Source organism: Rana temporaria, chromosome 5 (genome assembly GCF_905171775.1).
Source record: "Rana temporaria chromosome 5, aRanTem1.1, whole genome shotgun sequence".
NCBI classification, from domain to species: Eukaryota; Metazoa; Chordata; class Amphibia; order Anura; family Ranidae; genus Rana; species Rana temporaria.
Genome location: NC_053493.1, coordinates 74519120 through 74542104, shown reverse-complemented (window position 1 = coordinate 74542104; position 22985 = coordinate 74519120).

Genomic DNA, 22985 nt, shown 5'->3' with positions numbered 1-22985 from the left:
AATCGTAATATTACCTAAAAATTAAATTTTTTATCAGTGATCGTTAATTTGTGACCTGCCTGACTTTTTCTGCTTATCGGCTATCCTAAGACCCAATTCACACTATACAATTTTTGTTGTCCGATTTCCTTCAGATTTACCAAAACCATGTAGTGCTAGGGCCTGCCTGGTTGCATACAAATTGAAACTCATATTATATGGTTTTGATAAATCTTAAGGAAAATAATCTACAGAAAATTGTATAGTGTGTATCCAGCTTTAATGTTAGTGTATTTCATGTGTGGCCCAAGACAATTCTTCTTCTTCCAATGTGCCCCCCGCCCCATGTGAATGAGCAGGGGTAAGTTGTACCCCTACTCATTCACCAAAAAAGTGTCAAAAAGTAAATGAAATTGCACACACAGTTTTTGAGCTCTTCATAAAAAACAAAACAAAAATAAACATCCCAGTGTAGATCCATTATCAATCTTGATGATCTCCATCTACGGACTTGGAAAAAAAAAGGTCTGCACCAGACAAAGGCTCCTGCCTTCTATGTGCATGTCTGAACTCATTTACATGGAGAGGACCGGATTTGGGGGTCCCCTTGTTAAAGAGGGCTTCCAGATTTTGTTAAATCACCTCCACACCCCCACAACCACCCGGCCAGGGTTGTAGGGAAGAGGCCCTTGTCCTCATCAACATCAAAACCCCCTTCCCATGTTCAGGGCATGTGACCTGGTGTGGTTCGGGGAAGGGAACCCCACTGATAGCTGATGAGTCACCCGTTGTTAAAGGAGAAGTCCAGCCTGAGATCGTTTGGCTGGGCTTCTTCTATGGGTCACAGGAGTGCTACCCATTTTGCACTCCTGTGACCCGTTTTCAGAAGAGAGCGGTCTGAAGTCCACGCCCTGCTGACGTCACCAAGATCTGTCCAGGCACCACATCATCCTGATTGTGGAAGTCTGAATACACCAGTTGCCTGGACTGATGGCTGTCTCAGCCTCTCAGCGAGCCTCCACAGCTCAGCACTCCAGTGAGCATGGAGGAGCCGAGGGGATTGACATGCAGCAGCTCTCTGCTTTGGGAGGTGAGAGAACCCCCCGGGCGGAGTGATGTGACCATGTGTTAACAATATGTATTGCAATATAAGCTAACTCAATATCCCTGTTTTTCATTGCATAGTTTTTGCTGGGAAGCGTGTATGGCAGAGTGCAGGGGTCTATTCAGATTTTGAAGTGTTAACACATGGTCACATCTCTTTAGCACCTGGTAGTTCAAATACATGTACAAGCTATTGGGATCTGAGCACAGGTATATCTTTTCTTTAGTGCTTTGAAAGGCACAGGATTCGCTGTGTTTCCTGCATTGCATATATGTAAATGGAGACTCAGGGTCTAACCGAGGAGCAGATAGTTGCATAAGACCCAATGTGTGTCACTGAATGTGGATAACACCATGAATTATGTCTGAATAGTGAAGTATCTCCACTGAGGACCACACCAGCCCAACATATCCTGGTAGTACAGATGCCCCACTGCCCCCAGCCCAGTCCACCATGATAGACAGTTCTATAGGGGTCTATAGGACCCCAATGCACAGGCACCATCAGCAGAAAAGATGATTCTGTCTGCAGTTTTCAAAAATTGCAGAATACCACAGCTGTCAGATTTAGTATGCAATCAAGGCAGGGCAAGGTTGGATACTTTTGATCTGGGGGCTAGGCAGGCTGGATAAATGTACTTTATATGAAAAGTACACCAATCCTTTAAATTGAATACATACGGATTTAACGGCTTGTAGCTTGCTTTCAACAGTGCATGTTTTATTCAGTGGAAATTTTTTAAAACCTAAATGACAAAATTTCGTTCATTCATTTTCATTCATTGTGCTACAAATGTCTTTTGGAAGAGCAGTTCCTGTTTATTATTGCAACCAATCAAACTTTCTTTGCTCCATATGGCTATAGATACAGGAAAGGGAAAATAGGATGTGTGATTTAGATAACAAGAACGGTACAGTTGTGCTCGTAAGTTTACATACCCTGGCAGAATTTATGATTTCGTGACCATTTTTCAGAGACTGTGAATAATAACACTTTTACTCATGGTTAGTGTTTGGCTGAAGCCCTTTATTATCAATAATCTGTGTTTTTTCTTTTTAAATCATAATCACAACAGAAACTACCCAAATGACCCTGATCAAAAGTTTACATACCCTGGTGATTTTGGCCTGATAACATGCACGCAAGTTGACACAAAGGGGTTTGAATTAAATTGAATTGAATTAAAGGTAACCATCTTCACCTGTGATCTGTTTTCTTGTAATTAGTGTGTGTTTATAAAAGGGTCAATGAGTTTCTGGACTCCTGACAGACCCTTGCATCTTTCATCCAGTGCTGTACTGACATTTCTAGATTTTGAGTCATGGGGAAAGCAAAAGAATTCTCAAAGACCCCTTTTGCACTGTGGCATTTTTCAGGCATTTTTCAGGCACTTTGCGTTAAAAAAAAAGCCTGTCAAGCGCCTGAAAGAAGCCTCATCTGCAATCCCAATGTGAAATCCCGAGTGTTTTCAGAGCCCTATCACACTGCCAGTGCCCGAAAAATGCTGGTAAAGCGTCGCTAAGACCCCTTTCACACTGGGGCATTTTTCAGGCGCAATGGCATTAAAAAAAGCTCCCTCAATGGGAAGGGGACTTTAGGAGCGGTGTATTCAATGATCCTAAAGCGCTGCAAAGAAGCTGCTTGTGGGACTTTTTTTGACGCCCTGCCAGCGCAGCGCTTCAGTATGAAAGCATTAGGGCTTTCACATTGGGATTGCAGATGCAGCTTCTTTCAGGCGCTTTACATGAGCTTTTTTTAACGCTAAAGTGCCTGAAAAACGCCCCAGTATGAAAGGGGTCTTAGGATCTGCAGAAAAAGGTAGTTGAACTGTATAAAACAGGAAAGGGATATAAAAAGATATCCAAGGAATTGAGAATGCCAATCAGCAGTGTTCAATCTCTAATCAAGAAATGGAAAATGAGGGGTTCTGTTAAAACAAAACCACGGTCAGGTAGACCAAATCAAATTTCAGCCACAACTGCCAGGGAAATTGTTTGGGATGCAAAGAAAAACACACAAATAACTTCAGGTGAAATACAGGAATCTCTGAAAACATGTGGTGTGACTGTTATAAGATGCACAATAAGGAGGCACTTGAAGAAAGATGGGCTGAAGGCGAGGCGCCAGAAGAAACGAATTACTGCGCAAATAGCACAAAGAATCCCACTTACAATACGCCCAACAGCACAGAGACAGAAACCTTCTGGCACAAAGTAATTTGGAGTGATGAGACCAAAATATGTTATCCAAAAATACTGGAGGAACATTTGCATTCATCAGCCAGGAAGCTGCGCATGGAACGTACTTGGACATTCCAACATGATAATGATCCAAAACACAAGGCCAAGTCGATCTCTCATTGGCTACAGCAGAAGAAAGTAAAGGTTCTGGAGTGGCCATCTCAGTCTCCTGACCTCAATATGATTGAGCCACCTTGGGGAGATCTCAAACGTGCAGTTCATGCAAGACAGCCCAAGAATTTACAGGAACGGAAACCTTTTTGCCAAGAGGAATGGGCAGCTTTACCATCTGAGAAGATAAAGAGCCTCGTCCACAAATACCACAAAAGACTTCAAGCTGGCATTGATGTTAAAGGGGGCAATACACAATATTAAGAACTGGGGTATGTAAACTTTTGGTCAGGGTCATTTGGGTAGTTTCTGTTGTCATCATGATTTAAAAAGAGTGAACACAGTTGATTAATAATAAATGGCTTCAGTCAAACACTAACCATGAGTGAAAGAAATGTTTTTGTGTTATTATTCACATTCTCTGAAAAATGGCCAAGAAATCATAAATTCTGCTAGGGTATGTAAATTTATGAGCACAATTGTATATTCCAATATGTGGTGCTGTCTGGCTCTTATTAACAGCAACCAGGACCTTTGACTATCTCACACAGAGGCATATGGTATTATCATAAGGCAATAGAACATTTTCCTATCTTAGAAACAACAGCAATTTACAAATGGTTCTTACTTTATTTGTGAGCAGTTGTGAAATTAAAAAACATAGACTATCGTAAAATATTATCTTTTCTGATAAATCCTATGGTCAAATTCCGTGAAGTGCAGCATGAGACTAGTCATAGATTAGCACTTCATTTTAGATAATCCTTAATGACGGTATACACCCATTTACAGTTAATCATTCACAATACCTGGGGGTAAAACTTGGGTCACTAAAGGTTCCAATCGGAAACAGAAAATATACATCACTGTTATTACTACATAGTCAAAGGTTCAAAAGCACAACACATAAAGAACACTGTGTATCTATATTTCTGTACCAGAACTATCCAAAGTACAGTAAACATACAACGTTGTTATTTTCACGAAGAGATATAAGAGATAGAAATGATGTTCAGGATAACGGATACCTATAGTGATGTATAATAATTATCAAATATTTAAAAAAAAATATGTAATCACTTCTGTGCTAGTCTGTAATATGCCTTCATAATCAGTTTTCGGTTTTCAACTCTGTGATAGATTTGAAAAAAAATTACTCAGCCATGAAATACTGTACCCAGATGAATTTTATATCATTTTTGAGACCGACAGAGCCTTCTTTTGGTGGTATTTAACCACTTGAGAGCCGCACTATAGACGAAAGAAACATCCACAGTGCGGCTCTCAACTGCCGGGTGGACGTCCCTGGACATCCTTTTATGTGCATTCCCTGCGCGTGCCGCTGGGGGCGCGCATCGGGGAAGCACTGTGCCTGGCGCATTGCTGAGATGCCAATGCGCGTGCCTGGCGGCCGGGATGTCCGCCAGGTACCCGTGATTGGCGGTGACAGCAGGGACGTGGAGCTCTATGTGTAAACACAGAGCTCCACGTCCTGTCAGGGAGAGAGGAGACCGATGCTGTGTCCCTTGTACATAGAGACACAGCATCGGTCACCTCCCCCAGTCAGCCCCCCTCCACACACAGTTAGAACACACCCAGGGAATACATTCAACCCCTTCCTCGCCCCCTAGTGTTAACCCCTTCCCTGCCAGTCACATTTATACAGTAATTAGTGCATTTTTATAGCACTGATCGCTGTATAAATGTGAATAGTCCTAAAATTGTGTCAAAAGTGTCCGATATGTCTGCCGCAATATCACAGGCCTGACAAAAAAAAAAATCGCAGATCGCCGCCATTACTAGTAAAAAATACATCATACATCTTTCCCCTATTTGGTAGGCGCTATAACTTTTGCGCAAACCAATCAATATACGCTTTTTGCAAAAAAAATTTAACAAAAATATGTAGAAGAATATGTATCGGCCTAAACCGAGGAAAATGTTGTTTTTTTTTTTAAAAAAAATTGGGATATACAAAAAGTAAAAAATATTTTTTTTTCAAAATTTTCTGTCTTTTTTTGTTTATAGCGCAAAAAAATAAAATCACAGAGATGAACAAATACCACCAAAAGTAAGCTCTATTTGTGGGAAAAAAATTATACAAATATAATTTGGGTACAGTGTTGTATGACCGTGCAATTGTCATTCAAAATGCATCAGCGCTGAAAGCTGAAAATTGGTCTGGGCAGGAAGGGGGTTTAAGTGCCCAGTAATGAAGTGGTTAATAACCAGTGGTTTTTTTTATGTATAACAAATAAAAACTTGATTGAGTTCAAATATTTTGGCATTTTAGTGCAGGAGGATTTTTGTGTATAAAAAACACAAAATCTGAATACGCTTTGGAGGTGGAGCTGCTAGCACAAAGGGTGACCAACGTGATATAATAATAATAGCCAAGAAAGTGCAGCACTAAAATTATCAAATCAAAATATGTGGATCAATTAATACAACACCTTGCAAAATTCATAAAGTATACCTATTAAATCAAAAGTCCATATTGTGACAAGACTGTATGGAAGTATCAAAAATTCTTCTAAAAGCAACACTTAATATGAAAAGTAAAGTGACTTCAGTGCTCTTCCATATAAAGTGACTCCAGTGTGCATTCCTTCACCAATATGCACTCACCAGAATGCCATTGATAAATAGCATTATATGTTATTCCAATCTGAAGTGATTCCCAGCGATCATACAGCCAGTCCTCATGGGGCCAGATTCAGATAGAGATACGACGGTGTATCTCCTGATACGCTGTCGTATCTCTGAGTTCCGTCGGTCGGATCTATGCGCCTGATTCATAGAATCAGGTTCCGCATAGATCTCCCTAAGATCCGACAGATGTAAGTGACTTACACCGTCGGATCTTAGGCTGCAATCTCACGCTGGCCGCTAGGTGGCGCTTCCGTTTGTATACGCGAGGAATATGCAAATGAGGAGTTACGCCGATTCAGAAACGAACGACCGCCCGGCGTTTTTTTTTTTACGTCGTTTGCGTTTTTCTTTTTACGGTGTATAGTTACCCCTGCTATATGCGGCGTATCCTATGTTAAGTATGGCCGTCGTTCCCGGGTCGAATTTTTTATTTTTTACGCCGTTTGCGTAAGTCATTCGCGAATACGGATGGATGTAATTTACGTTCACGTCGAAACCAATGACGTCCTAGCGACGTAATTTAGAGCAATGCAAGCTGGGAAATTTAGCGGACGGCGCATGCGCAGTTCGTTCGGCGCGGGGACGCGCCTGATTTAAATGTTACACACCCCCTAGCCGCGGAATTTGAATTCCGCCGGGGGATTTACTATACGCCACCGCAAGTTTGGGGCAAGTGCTTTCTGAATTTCCTCAAAAACTTGCGCCGGCGTAACGTAAATCAGATAGGTTACGCGGATCTAAAGATCCGCTGACCTATCTGAATATGGCCCGCGGTGATCAAAGCCTGGCTAACAATTTGTCATATAATGCTATTTATTATTGGCATTCTGGTGAGTGCATACTGGTGAAGGAAGTGCACTGGAGTCACTTTATATGGAAGAGCACTGAAGTCACTTTTTGGAAGATTTTTTGATACTTCCAGACAGTTTTGTTTTTATATGGACTTTTTTATATGAACACTTTATGAATGTATCCAAGGTGTTTTATTAATTGATCCAGGTTTACTTGCACGTATTTTTATATAATTTAGAAATTTAAGGAGGTGAGGTAACACTCTCAACACAGAAGCTGGGTCAATATTTGTATGCCACAGTGCTCTGGCATTTGGAGCCCCAGGGGACCCTAACTGGAAAATAGACAAGCCTGCAGTGCCCTGAAAGTACCTAATATGGTCCACCAGCAAAGCCTCGTGCCGCGTACACACGATCAGAATTTCCGATGGGATAAAATCCAATGTAATTTTCCGTCGGAATTCTGATGAAGCTGACTTCCATCGGTCTTGCAAACACACTATCAGACTAAATTCCGACCGTCCAAAACGTGGTGACGTAAAACACTACGACGAGTCGAGTAAAATGAAGTTCAATGCTTCCGAGCATGCGTCGACTTCTGAACATGCGTGGGTTTTTTCTCCATCAGAGTTGCACACAGACGATAGGACGTCTGACTTTTTTCACCGGAAATTCTGATCGTGTGTACGAGGCATTAGGGGAGTGTGACGCACGTCTTGAATACCACCTTAGGACCACCACCCATCTCTCTCTTGGACTTGTATCATCATCTGTCATTTACCTTTTTCTCATGTGCTATTTATCATATGAAAGCTGGTCATAATAAGTAATGACGGTAGCGCTGCTTTAGTAATCAGGGGTACTCATTGAAGTACCTTTGGACATTTTACTATTGTATTTACTGATAATATGTCTGCAGACATACCAGAAAAGCTTTGTTTCATTTATGGCAATACTGGGGTTTATCATATAATCGATTGCAGGCAGGCTGGAAACATTTCTGCAACTGTATCTTTCATCATTTACAAAAGAGAAGCACATTAAAAGAAAGAATAATCTACATTTTTCCTGCAAAAACCTTGTAATACACTAGAGACCTGCAGAAGTTTTTTTTACAACAAATGTGAAAATTCACTTTAATTTGCCTTTTACATTTTTTTTTTTTTTTCAGCAGAGACCTAAATTGGGATTTGTTGCACAATACATATGCTTCTAGTTTTAAGCTCCATTTTTCACTGACCTTGTAAAATCTGATGCAGTGTGTGCTGGAACAACATGAACAATTATGAAATAATAGAAAAAGTGCTGAGACAAAACAGCTTAACAAGTTGATCACATTGTGCATCTAGGATCAGGTGACTAATAGTCATGAAGTGACCAAGCATTTTTTATTACCTTTATATAAGACTGCAATTGTTTATTTGCCAACCATTGAATAAAGCTTGTGGGCTTGTCCTTTAACCACTTGCCTACTGGGCACTTTTACCCCCTTCCTGCCCAGGCCAACTTTCAGCTTTCACTTTGAATGACAATTGTGCGGTCATGCAGCACTGTGGCCATATGAAATTTTTTATACATTTCATACAAATAGAGCTTTCTTTTGGTGGTATTTAATTACCACTGGGTTTTATATTTGTTGCTAAACAAACAAAAAAGTAAAAAAAAAAAAAAAGTTTTCATAGTTTGTTATAAAGTATGGCAAACAGTAATGTTTCTCCTTCATTGATTATCGCTGATAAGGCTGCACTGATGGGCACTGATAGGCTGCACTGATGGGCACTGTTAGGCTGCCCTGATAGGCACTGATGAGGTGGGACTGATGGGAACTGATGAGGTGGCACTGGTGGACACTGATCAGGAGGCACTGATGAGCCTACACTGATAGGCAGCACTGAAAGGTGGCACTGATAGGCACTTGTAGGTGGCACTGATAGGCAGCACTGATGGGTGACACTGATGATGAAGCACTGATGGGCACTTATAGGTGGCACTGGTGGGCACTGATTAGCTGTACGGATGGGCACTGGTACAGTGCCTTGAAAAAGTATTCATACCCCTTGAAAGTTTCCACATTTTGTCATGTTACAACCAAAAGACATACTCAAAAAAGACTTGCAGCTGTAATTGCAGCGAAAGGTGGTTCTACAAAGTATTGACTTCGAATACAAATGCACCCCACACTTTTCACATATTTATTTGTAAAAAAAATTAAAAGCCATTCATCATTTTCCATCCACTTCACAATGATGTGCCACTTTGTGTTGGTCTATCACATAAAATCCCAATAATATACATTTACATTTTTGGTTGTAACATGACAAAATGTGGAAAATATCAAGGGGTAGGAATACTTTTTCAAGGCATTGTAGGTGGCACCGGTGGGCAAATGTTGGAACCGATGTTTCTTTAACAAAAGCCTGTTATCTTTATTATTTGCTCCTCACGCTGAAAGCGTCATTGGCTGACACCTGGTAAAGGGCCGCTGTGATTGGCCCTTTACTCCGATCTGTGATTAGCTGAGTCCACAGCAATCACAGCGCGGCCGCAGTGGGTGCGTTGGCAGTGGGCTCACGGGAGGACATCCATGGATGCCCTTCCGGCATTGTAAGCCTGCGCTGTTGCTGTCTTTCAGCTATAGCACAGGCTGTAACAAGTTAAAAGAGATTTTTAGGCCTATCTGGTCAAAGTGCTAAAATATATCTGTACATATAGTTCACAATGGGGAGTTTGATCTGACAGCCTCTCTCTCTACGAGCCACCCAGGCCCCCCAGAGCAGAGGTGAGGTCACCATTGCGACCCCTGTGATCCCTGGAGCTATGCCACTGCATTCAAGTCTATGTTACCCAAATTAGAGGCTGCTTTGATAGCAAGTGTCTGATACGCCCCACCTCCCTCTGCATTCCTCTTGCCAATGCTTGCCCCAGGCAATGCTGGGAGTCTGAGACAGGAGCCTGCAATTAAGGCAGCCATTTATTTGCTAGCTGCCGTGCCATGTGGCCATGCACCGAGGGGGGATAGCTGACACGGGGCACCTAGGAAGATAGGACATGTACTTTTATCCAATCATGAGCTAGAATTTATTTTAAAAAAGAAGTAAAAAAACTTCTTTAACACATGTTGGGATAACAAATACTGCAACTCACCTATATAAATGTGACATCAGTATGCTTTTCATAACCAGACTGCCAATTTTGAAAAAAAAAATTACTTTCTGCTATAAAACACATCAAATAAAAAAGTGTAAAACATCTGGGGCCAGATTCAGAAAGACTGGGGTATTTTTAGGCGGGCGTATCGCATCTCATATACGCTACGCCGCCGTAACTTAGAGAGGCGAGTACTGTATTCAGAAAGAACTTGCGCTCTAAGTTACGGCGGCGTAGCGTAAATGGGCCCGCGTAAGCCCGCCTAATTTAAATTATCAAGGCAGTGGGCGTGTTGTATTACAATGAGCCGTGACCCCATGTAAATGAGTGACCGATCGAACGGCGCATGCGCGCGCATGCTCAGAGTCACGTCGAAAATACTCCCTAAGATACGTCGGCTCAATGTTTTGTCGACATGAACGTAACATACGCCCAGCCCCATTCACGTACGACTTAGGCCGGGTACTAACGAGCAAACATGTACGATGAAACCGGTCCGTCGGACCGTTTTCACCGTACATGCCTGCCAGAGGGCTTCTGTACGATGGCTGTACTAACCATCGTACAGAAGTCCGCGCGTAAACAATACGCGGGGAGTGTCCGCGTCGTCGCCGCGACGATGACGCGGCGACGTGGGCGGGCCTGCCATTTAAAGGCTTCCACGCATGCGTCGAAGTCATTCGACGCATGTGAGGGACGGCGGGCGCTCGGACATGTACGGTAGGTCTGTACTGACGACCGTACATGTCCGAGCGGGCAGGATTCCAGCGGACGGTTTTAAAACACGTCCAGGAATATTTGTCTAATTTCTTCATCACTTTAGGCCAATATGTATTCTGCTACACATTTTTGGTAAGAAAAAAATCCAAATAAGCGTATATTGATTGGTTTGTGCAAAAGTTATCGGGTCTACAAACTATGGGATAGATTTATGACATTTTTTTTCTGAAATTTTGAAAGTGATAATGATGGAAATAAAAACTAACTTTTTTTGACATATTATAAGAATGTCTAATCTGTAATTTGATGCCTTTTGGAGATTTTTCCATCTTTCCTTGGCTTCGTTATGCACATTAATACAAATTTTTACCTGGGGTGCCCAAACTTTCGATCCCCACTGTACTTCCATTACAAATCCAAAGACATGTAGCCAGATTCAGGTATAGTTACGACGGCGTATCAGTAGATACGCCGTCGTAACTCCGAAACCGCGCCATCGTACATTTAAGCGTATGCTCAAACTGAGATACGCTTACATGTTGCTAAGATACGACCGGCGTAAGTCTCTTACGCCGTCCTATCTTAGCTGCATATTTACGCTGGCCACTAGGGGCGTGTACGCTGATTTACGCCTAGAATATGTAAATCAGCAAGATACGCCTATTCACGAACGTACACTCGACCGTCGCAGTAAAGTCGATTCAGAATAGGGCCGGGCGTAGGTTACGTTCACGTCGAAAGCATTGACTATTTGCGACGTGATTTGGAGCATGCGCACTGGGATACGTCCACGGACGGCGCATGCGCCGTTCGTTCGAAGCGTCATTTACGTGAGGTCACGATTAATTTCCATAAAACACGCCCACCGCTTCCACATTTGAATTAGGTGGGCTTACGCCGGCCAATTTACGCTACGCCGCCGCAACTTACGGAGAAAGTGCTTTGTGAATACTGCACTTGCCTCTCTAACTTGCGGCGGCGTAACGTAAATAACATACATTACGCCCGCACAAAGTTAAGCCGCCGTACGTGAATCTACCTAATGGGGTCCATTCCTCATTTTAGAATAGAGGGCAGAGCCTGGGCATCTAGAACCACTGGTTTATGGACGTTTACTTCATTTTAGGGTAGTTGTCATGCAAATCATTCATTTAGCACTTCAAACACTAACTGGAGCAGTAGTAGGTTTTCGAACAGTGAGAATTTTTGAGGGGGGCGCAAACAAACTGAAAAAAAAGGAATTTTATAACAGCTTACCTGTAAAATCATTTTCTTGGAGTACACCACGGGACACAGAGCCAGTCATTACATAATGGTTTAAGGGTCACCAGCAGTGATTGGACACTGGCACAACCAATTGAAGAAACTTCCCCTCCATATAACCCCTCCCATCAGGGAAGTACCTCAGTTTTGTAGCAAAGCAGTAAGGTTCCCATAAGAAGGGGGTTACCTCTGTGTCCCGTGGTGTACTCCAAGAAAAGGATTTTACAGGTAAGCTGTTATAAAAATCCTTTTTCCTTTATCGTACACTACAGGACACAGAGCCAGTCATTACATAATGGGATGTCCCAGAGCAATGCTCAATGAAGGGTGGGAGACACAGATCAAGCAAGCCGCTTACGGACAAGAAGCCCTATACTGCTGCCGGCAGCACACTACGCCCAAAGGCGGTATCCTCATGTCCTTTCACGTACAATTGATAGAATTTGGAAAATGTATGGACTGAAGACCAATTAGCAGCTTTACAGATCCGAGCCATTGAAGCCTGGTGATGCACAGCCCTTGAAGCACTTATCGCCCTGGTAGAGTGTGCCTTATTGGAAAAAGGAGGAATCCTGTTCTTTAAACCATAAGCTTGAATAATTACTTCTCAAAGTCACCTTGCTATAGTGGATCTTAATGCCGTTAATGCTGTTTGTGCATTCTTGGGACCATCTGGCAAAATAAACAAAACGTATCTGAGCGGTTGCCTGCAGATACACCTTTACTGCTCTCACTACATCTAGAGAGTGCAATAACTTTTCCTCCACTGTCCACGGATCAGGAAAAAAGGAAGGAAGAACAATATCTTGATTCAAATGAAACACCGACACCACCATTGGTCGTAGAACAATCTTGTCTTTTTTTTTTTTTTTTTTTAAAGGTAACAATCTTGTCTTTGTGACAAATTAAATATTGCTCTTTACAAGAAAGAGCTGCTAATTCTGATACTCTCCTAGCAGAAGAGATAATAATCAAAAAGGCCAATCTCCTGCTCAAAAGGATCAAAGGAATATGGCGAATAGGTTCAAAAGGTTGCTTTTGCAACACTGACAATTCCAAATTTAAATCCCATGGGCACAAGGGAGATTTGACTGGTGGATTGATCCGCAGTACCCCTGGAATGAAAGCCTGAACTAGGGAATGAGATGCCAGCGGTCTTTAAAAAAAAGACTGATAGAACCGATATTTGACCCTTGATGGTACTAAGGGCTAATTTCATATCCACTCCTAACTGGCAAAAGGCGAGAATCCTACTTATGTCATACTTCTGAGGATTCCATCTTCTGGTTTCACACCAGGAAACATATGCATTTCAGACACTATAGTAGATAAGCCTGAAGGCTGGCTTTTTAGCATTAATTAGTGTAGAAACAACTGGACCTGTGATCCCTAATTTCTTCAAAATGTGGGTCTCAGAGGCCAGACCGTCAAATTTAGCTTTTGTAAGGAAGAATGGAACATTGGACCCTGCGACAGCAAGTCGTGACGAAGCGGAAGCTTCCAAGGTCTTCCTACCGCCATCTTTATGATCTCGGCATACCAGGGCCTTCTGGGCCAATTTGGGGCCACTAGGATTACTGGAATTCCCTCCTTCTTGATCCTGCAAAGTAGCCTTTGTAGGAGAGTGATCGGAGGAAATGCATAGATCAGTGAGAACTGATTCCAGGGAATTATTAGAGCATCCGATCCGTAGGCAGAGGATCTATCGTTCTGGATACAAAGTTGTCCAACTTGCTGTTGAACCTGAAAGCTAGCAGGTCTACATCCGGGGTCCCCCATTTCTGACATATGGCCTGAAAGACATCGGGGTGGAGAGACCACCAGCTGCTGGCGACTCAGATAGTCTGCTTGCCAGTTTTCTACCCCTGGAATGAAGATTGCAGAGAGACAAGGAACATGATCTTCTGCCCATTCCAAAATCCGATTCACCTCGTTCTGAGCACCCTGACTGCGGATGCCTCCTTGGTGATTGATGTAAGCTACTGCAGTAGTATTGTCGGATTGAATCCGAACAGGGTGGCCATGTAACCCGTGTGTCCAGGTTCTGAGGGCTAAGTATACTGCCCGAATCTCCAGTATATTAATGGGCAGGCTCTCTTCGGTCTTGGCCCAGGTTCCCTGGGCTGAAGCTTCCTCTAACCCAATAGGCTGGCATACGTAGACACCACCTTCCAGGTGACTGGGAGAAAGGATTTTCCTTTCCGCAAGTTCTTGTTTTTTAACCACCAACTGAAGCTTAGGCGTACCTGTGAAGACAGGCGCATGGGTAAATCCAGAGCTTGGATCTTCCTATTCCAGGCGGCTAAGATACTGCCTTGAAGTAGTCTCGAATGAAATTGGTCGTAAGGGACAGCCTCGAAGGAGGCCACCATCTTCTCTAATAGCCTTGTGCAAAGGCCGCGAATAGACGGCCTTTTCTTTGCCTTGACCTTGTGGATCAGGTCCTTTAGAGACTTGATCTTTGGCTCTGGCAGGATTATTCTGCTTTGGGCTGTGTCTATGATCATGCCCAAATACTCTACTCTTCTTTGGGCTTGTAGAGAGGATTTTTGTAGGTTTACGATCCATCCTAAATGCTCCAGGTATTTTACTGTGGTGAGCACAGTGTGATCTAATCCTGCCACTGACTGATCAGTGTGCAGTAGCTACACCAAAGGGCAGAGCCACAAACTGGAAGTGGCGATGTTCTACCGTGAACCTTAAGAATCTTTGGTGAGCGGGATGGATAGGTACATGCATATATGCGTCCTTGATGTCTATAGACGCCATTAATTCTCCGCCTTGTAAGGTGGCGACCACGGATTGAATCGTCTCCATTCGGAAATGGTGAATATTTAGAAATTGATTTAGAGATCTTAGATCCAGGATGGGTCTGACATCTCCATTTGGTTTTGGAATTACAAAGAGATTTGAATAAAAACCTGAACCTTGCTCTTTTAGGGGTACTTCAGTGATCACCACTTGAGACAGCAAGTGATCCAATCCCTTGAAGAAAAATTCTCTTTCTAGTGGATCTTTGGAGAGCCTTGAACTTCGGAACTGAGAAGATGGGAGCTTTAGAAAATTCCAGCTTGTACCCTAGGGATACTGTGGATACTACCCACTTGTCCTGGATTTCTGCCTGCCATGCCTCTGAAAACTGACAAAGCCGTCCCCCCTTCACAAAAAGGCTTTGGGTTTTTGCTTAGTAGCTCTTGAACCCCATGGCTTCTTGTTCTTCTGAGCCTGATTTTCCTTGGCTTTTGTGGCTGGCTGAAAATGCCGTTGCCACTGGCTGGAGGCAGACTTTCCGGGAACCGTAGAAAGAGAACGTTTAAAACAAGGTCGCTTGTTTTTTTTCTTCTCTGATAAAAGAGTGGTTTTACCGCTCGATATCTTTTGGATATACTTTTCCAGATCATGCCCAAAGAGGCGTTCGCCATGGAAGGGGAAACTGGCCAAAAGCTTCTTGCATGGGGCTTCTGCTGACCAATGCTTTAGCCAGAGGATTCTACGCATATGCACCAGCTGGAGTATGAGGCAAGATGCTTGCTGAATCAAATCTCTCATGGCATCCACTGTAAAACATAAGGCTTTAGGTAAATTCTCCCAAAATTTGACCTAATCTGGAGGCAGATCCTTCAGCTCCTATTTTACCTGTTCCTTGAGGACCTGACACACACCAACTGCTGCTACCACAGGTTGGGCAACTGCGCCAGCTAAAAGGAATGAAGATTTTAGTAAAGATTCCAACCTCTAAACACTTGTACATTGTCCACTGGACAAGTCAGGCTTTTATTTACACAAGAAATTGCTGCATCTACAGAAGGCAGACTCCACTTCTTGGAAAATGTCAAATTTCTTAGGAGGAGAAAAATGCTTATCTGGGTGTTGCCAGTCTGCGTAAATTAGCTTTTCTAGCAATGGATGAACCGGAAAAGAGCATGCACCCTGCGGAGATCTTAGTAAACCCAGGGAGGAGACAGGTGATTCAGTTATCTCAGAAGAGGTTAACTTAAATGCAGAATGCACCGTTTCAGCATAACATTGCACCTGTGATTTCAGAATCTGGGAAGCAGAAAAAGGTTCCTCTGATATCCCTGATCGCTCCGACTCCTTACCTTATCCTCATCATCCTCATCCTCAGAGTTTTCTGAAAGGAGATCTAAAACAACAGAAGGAGATCTGTTTCGCTTTTTGTCCTTTTGTGAGGACTTTGCGATTAACATAGCGATTCTCCCTTCTAAGTTGCTTAGGGCAGCTGTCAAAATGTCCTCAGTGACATATGCAGGCCCAGGCACAACAGGAGAGGCTGCTACTTCTGATAGCGGCAATGACTCATCCTGTACAGGTGTGTCCGGTAATACTGGAGAGGAAGGTACTGAGCAGGCACAGCTAGAGCCTCCTGTCTTCAATTGGTTGTGCCAGTGTCCAATCACCACTGGTGACCCTTAACCCATTATGTAATGACTGGCTCTGTGTCCCGTGGTGTACGATAAAGAAACATCAATTGCAGCCACTGTGCCATCAAGCGCAGCCACTGTGCCCATCAAACGCAGCCACTGTGCCATCAAGCGCAACCACTGTGCCATCAAGCGCAGCCACTGTGCCTATCAAACCCAGCCACTGTGCCATCAAACGCAGCCACTGTGCCATCAAGCGCAGCCACTGTGCCCATCAAACGCAGCCACTGTGCCATCAAATGCAGCCACTGTGCCATCAAACGCAGCCACTGTGCCATCAAATGCAGCCACTGTGCCCATCAAGCGCAGCCACTGTGCTCATCAAACGCAGCCACTATGCTCATCAAACGCAGCCACTGTGCCCATAAATTTCCTGCCACTGTGCCTTCAAAAGCAGCGACTGTACCCATCAATTGCTGCCAGTGTGCCCATCAATTGCCGCTACTGTGCCCATCAGTTGCTGCCAGTGTGCCCATCAAATGCTGCCAGTGTACCCATCAATTGCTGCTACTGTGCCCCATCAAATGCTGCCAGTGTGCATCGCCCAGCACTTACCTGTCTTGCAGCGGGTCACGGTGGTGTCCTCCACGCTCCTCTGTGTCTTCACCTGTCCTCGGTATCAGGCATCCAATCACAGCGCCTGTCGTTTTAGCCAATCAGGTGACAGGTAACAGACCCGAGCACCTAATTGGCTGAGAGACGGTTCAGTGTTAGCAAAGCAAATTCCTTTGCTTTCCCAACACAACGCTGAGTGAACAGTGAGCGCCCAGCATGGTGCCCGCTGTTCACCTTTATGGCTCTAATCGGGTGCTTCCAAAAAACACCACCGTCGCTGCAATTCAGGTGCCTGGCGCCCAAAAAGGGTCCGGACACCTGAATAGGAGGTGTCAGCAGCGACCATAGATAGATTCATGCAATGCATGAATCTATCTATGGTGATAGAGCGGCGGTGCCAGGAGAGAGGGGGCGGCACCCTATATGGACGCACCGCCACTGTTTTTGAATGTACCTTCAGTTTGAATTTCACACTAGGCCCTATGACTGTTAGGCTGTTGGCATAGTTTAGTGTAACAGGCGCCTGTTCTTTCTGGTAATGCGTTCCACGCTGGAACGCATTACGGCGACCGCGCAATGACGTCATCGCCCAGCGCTGCTTGCATTCCACCGCATACGGCGCTTCTTTTTGAATCAGTGCTAATGCACTGCACCTGCCCTTATTCTTTAAACAAAGCGGTGTGCTGACTGCACACCGTTCTATTATTGTCAGCCGTAGCTCGGCCGTGCTACAACCACATGGTGCCATCGCTCCCCATGCTGAAACTTTGACCAGCCTGCAACTCCTGCATCAATGCTACTACATTTGCTGCAACAGACTGTCGTTGCCGGGGACAACTTTTGAGACCTTTCTTGCTGACACCCTACACTGCGCAATCCCTTGGTGCTACACTGAAGCCCTGCAAACGGATAAGTAGCAATTGTGTCATTTGTAGTTCTATAGAAACATCTGCTGCATACTTTCCACCTAAAACAATTGCTGATATTTATTATGGCTTGTGGCTATTAATATACTACTTGGGATAGACTGTTGTGCTTATGACTACTTGCTAAGGAATATCTTAAAGGAACATCTCATATGCAACTATTATTACCTGAGCTATATTGCCTCTCGTATGCAACTATTAGTTGTCACTACAACTCCCATTTACTACGTGCTTGACATAAGTACTCTTCGCTTATGGGCCTTGTCCTAACTTGTTGAACATGTTCGCTCTAACTTTTCTATGCTAAGGGTTTATGGTATTTCATACCAACTCCCTTAGTGGCATAATACATCTCTATATGTTTAAGTGATATGATGTAGAGAACCCCCAAACTCCTGTTTGCGTGGAGTGACGCCTGGGGTCCCGTACTGATAATCACTTGCATATAGAGGAGCATTGGAATCTTTAAAGTGTATAATATAATTTTAAACGCTAAGCTCTAGTCGCATGTTGTAATGCGTCCATCCTTAGTAGCTCAACGCCTTTCTTTATGTGAGAGAGAGATGATGTAGAGAACCCCCAAACTCCTGTTTGTGTGGAGTAACGCCTGGGGTCCAATATTGAATTCTCACATAAAGAAGTGCATTGAAATCCTTGCTAACCGCAGTTGTGGTTCACTCCGTTCACCAGAGCTGTTACATTTAGCACCCATGTGAGAGCTCCCTTGAGCTCTATCAAAGTGCTATGTACTTCAGATGGCAATCAATGCAAATTTGGTGTAGCTGCTATCCCAGGGGGTACTTTACATCGAAGCTTGCACTCTGCTTCAATAAGCCCCGCTCTGCTTGCTTTGGAGCTTATAGACTGCTAGGCTGCCCCTCTATATAAGCCTCTGGTTCCACTTTTCATCTTCACTGTAGTGATATTAGGGAAATGACTAAAGAATACAAAAATACAACTCTGTACTTTTATGCTATGATACCATCTCGTAGGGTGAGCAAGTGATTTCAAGAGCATCAACCCGACATCAAAAATACTGATAGCTGGTTCAAGGGATCAGACCATCTAATGTTTGGGAAGCTCTACACGTAATAAAATTTAAATAAAAACATGCACAATGTAGGATAAGCGTTTACCCCTGAAGCGTTTGCTCTTCTGAAGTTTTCTATTACAGCTTTCCTCAGCCAATTCAACATCACCTGAGCAGACACACCCAGATTGCATGTTATTCACCTCACAGCTGACCTAATATAACCTCTGTGATATTTGTTAAACTCTTCCTTCTGCTGTAGAACAAGGATGCCAGAATGTACGGTATATATTTGCAGAAGCGGTTCCCCAGGTGTATTTCTTAGCATGTGAAATGGTATAAGCTTTAGGTTGGGTAACATTTGTGACAGTGCAGTCCTTTTGAACGTTCTGCTTCACTTTATCGAGGCAAAAGCTGCAACTGACCCTTTCTCCGGACTTCAATATACGACCATACATTGCCATGTGTTATGGATAATGGCACTCTGTATTGTGTATTGCCTTTTACACGGGGTGGACTTTGTTTCGATCAGCAGGGGATCTGTCTGCCGATCTTATGCTGATCAGTGCAGAGTGGGGGGATGACAGGATCCGTGTCCGCTCAGTTTATGCAGAGCAGACACGGACAGAGCCTGCTGGCTTCTATTTGGGGGTCGGGTGTAAACGGAGTCTGCTTGTCCGTTTACATTACCTGCCCTCTGATCTGATCCACCTAGACAACGGAGGACAGATCAGCTTCTGTTTGTTTCTTAGCGGACCGGATCAGATTGGAGGTAGGCAGGTGTAAGTGGAGACAAGTCAATTTACACCCGCTGGTCCATAGGGGTAAATGGACCATTCGGTCAAGTCCACCTGAAAAACTGACAGGTGGTCCTGATTGGACCCTTCGTGTGAAAAGGGCCTTAGTGCGTTGGGGTGCATAACTTCTGCAGTTCAGGTCTTATTTAAAGTAGTTGTAAACCTGACATGAAATATAAACAAAGCATATCCCTCCACGGGTGGCCTATCTATTAATGGTGCCGCCCCCCCCTATCCATGTGTCCGACCCCTTGCAGGACACCAGATGCATGAATTCCAATTGAAGCACATGATTAGAGCCAGAGGTTCTAATAGGCTTCAAAATAGGGTGGGCTCGGGGCGCAGAGCACTGCAAACCTAGCCCACCCCGTTGTGCGACGATAGCGAATTAATATTCGCTAATTTTCAAATTAAATCTCCCCCCGCCAATCAGGAAGCAGGTCTGAGATTCGCTTCCCTGAGGGGGAGGGAGGAGATGGAAGCTGCTGACCAGGGGAAGGGAAAGCCACTGTGCCCGTGATGGCCGCAGAGGAGAGAAGGAAATGCCACCCGTGGTGCCTGCCATAAATGGGGTAAGTGCTCTGGACCTAATCGACAGGGTGGCTGTGGATGCACTGTTTGCCGCCCCACCCCTCAAAAAAATTACCACCAGCCACCACTGTATCCCTCTACAGCAAGGGTCTCCAACCCCCATTCCACGGCCCACTACCGGGCCGCAGCCTGTTTACTGGCGGGCCGCGAAGTCTGCACTGAGTTGCAGCGGCGAGCAGAGAGATTGCCGCACTTCCGCCCACACAGCTCCGCCGCACTTCCGCCCACACAGCCCCGCGGCTACACTGTTAGGGGTGAAGCAGGCGAGCAGAGAGATGACATCATCTCCCACTGCCCGCCCCGCATCACCACTGTTCCCTCATGCGGAACTCACTGTGCTTAGTGACAATGCATCTGGGAGGCAGGAGACAGTGGCATATGGCAATCTGCATCTGGTGGCATGTGGCAATATATATCTGGTGGCATGTGGCAATCTGCATCTGGTGGTATGTGGAAATATGTATCTGGTGGCATGTGGCAATCTGCATCTGGTGGTATGTGGCAATATGTGTCTGGTGGCATGTGGCAATCTGCATCTGGTGGTATGTGGCAAGTAACTGTGGCAATCTGCATCTGGTGGCATGTGGCAATCTGCATCTGGTGGCATGTGGCAAGTAACTGTGGCAATCTGCATCTGGTGGCATGTGGCAATCTGCATCTGGTGGCATGTGGCAAGTAACTGTGGCAATCTGCATCTGGTGGCATGTGGCAGGTGACTGTGGCAATCTGCATCTGGTGGCATGTGGCAATCTGCATCTGGTGGCATGTGGCAAGTAACTGTGGCAATCTGCATCTGGTGGCATGTGGCAGGTGACTGTGGCAATCTGCATCTAGTGGCAAGTGACTGTGGCAATCTGCATCTGGTGGCAAGTGACTGTGGCAATCTGCATCTGGTGGCATGTGGCAAGTGACTGTGGCAATCTGCATCTGGTGGCATGTGGCAAGTGACTGTGGCAATCTGCATCTGGTGGCAATCTGCATCCGGATGGCAATCTGCATCTGGTGGCATGTGGCTGTGGCAATCTGCATCTGGTGACAGGCACCATGACAATCTGCATCTGGTGACAGGCACCATGACAATCTGCATCTGGTGACAGGCACCATGACAAGCTGCATCTGGTGGCAGAATCTGCATTATGGTGAGTTTAACTATTTAATTTTATATTACAAAATAATAATAAAAATAATGCGCTTCAATCATCCTGACACCATATTAACCATGGTGTTGTGATGATTGAAGTACTAACACCAACCATTTCCTGACAAATTGGCCAGGAAAAACCGCATTATCACCCAGGGCCTTGGCACAATTTTCATCCACAATGCCGGTCCCCGGTGCCAAAAATGTTGGGGGCCACTGCTCTACAGCATGCATTTGTCTCACTAGGTGTCACTTTTGTCTACTGCTTCTTTCCTCTGCTATCAGCATGAATCACTTCTGACAAGTTTTCCTGACACCAAGGGAAAAACGGTGACAGGGGAGGGACCTCCAGCTGATTGAAAGGGGGGTGGTGTCCCCTCCCTCCAATCAACTGTCAGAGCTCTCCTCACTGAGCTCTGCAGAATGTGACTTCATCTCACCACCCCCTATTTTTCGGAACTCTCACACAAACTTTATAATTTAGCACTTTGAACAGATGTAGAGAAGAGGGGTCTGCAGATAGACAGATACAACTTATGTTGGAGGATTTGTTTCATCTCCATGTATCACATGAGGCCAATCACTTAACCACCAGCAAACTTAACTGGAACCTTTCCCCTGCAGTGCCCCCCAGTGGCAGAAATGCATATTACTCTTGTTTGAGAACTGCATTGAGAAGTAGAGTTACTTGGAATTGTATTCCAGGATTTGCTTATCTTCAGCTGAGAGAGCTTGCAATAATTTATGACTTTACATAAAATCACAGAAATGTGTCATTAAAGGGTTATTAAACCTTCATGTTTTTTTTTTTTTAATAACAAACGTGCAGTTCATTTTGTACAGAGTGGCCCCCATCCTCCTCTTCTGGTAGCTCATCCCCACACTGAGTGAGCCATCAGACAAGCGCTCTCCTATGGGACACCTGTGTCTATTGAAACAGAAAGCAGGACTCGGCCCCGCCCCCCGTGTCATTGGTTTAGATTGACAGCAGTGGGAGCCAATGGCTGCGCTGCCATCAATCTATCCAATCAGGACACAAGACACCAGCTACAGCTGCTGTGCCTGTCCACGGGGAGAAGAACCCCAGGTTCAGGTAAGTAAAACGGGGGCACTGGGGGGCTGCAGCACGAGAGAAGTTTTTCACCTCAATGCAAAGAATACATTAGGGTGAAAAAACATGAAAATGTTCAATTTCTCTGGGAAAAAAAAAAGCTGGTTTCATTTTTATGCAGGTCTTCCCATCTCTACTCCTCCTGAACACTGTGATCTGTGTGCTGGGCCTTAAATAACATGCTCCTCACCACTGCGCTATATATAACATGCCCTCGCCTCCTGCACCTCAAAGTGTGTATGTCACACTCCTGACCACTGCACCTTGGGCTGTATGTGACATACTTCTAACCAGTGCACCCTGTACACTGAGCTGTAAATGACATGTTCCTGACCACTGCACTCTGTGTGCTGGGTTTTACATGACAAGCTCCTGACCACTGCA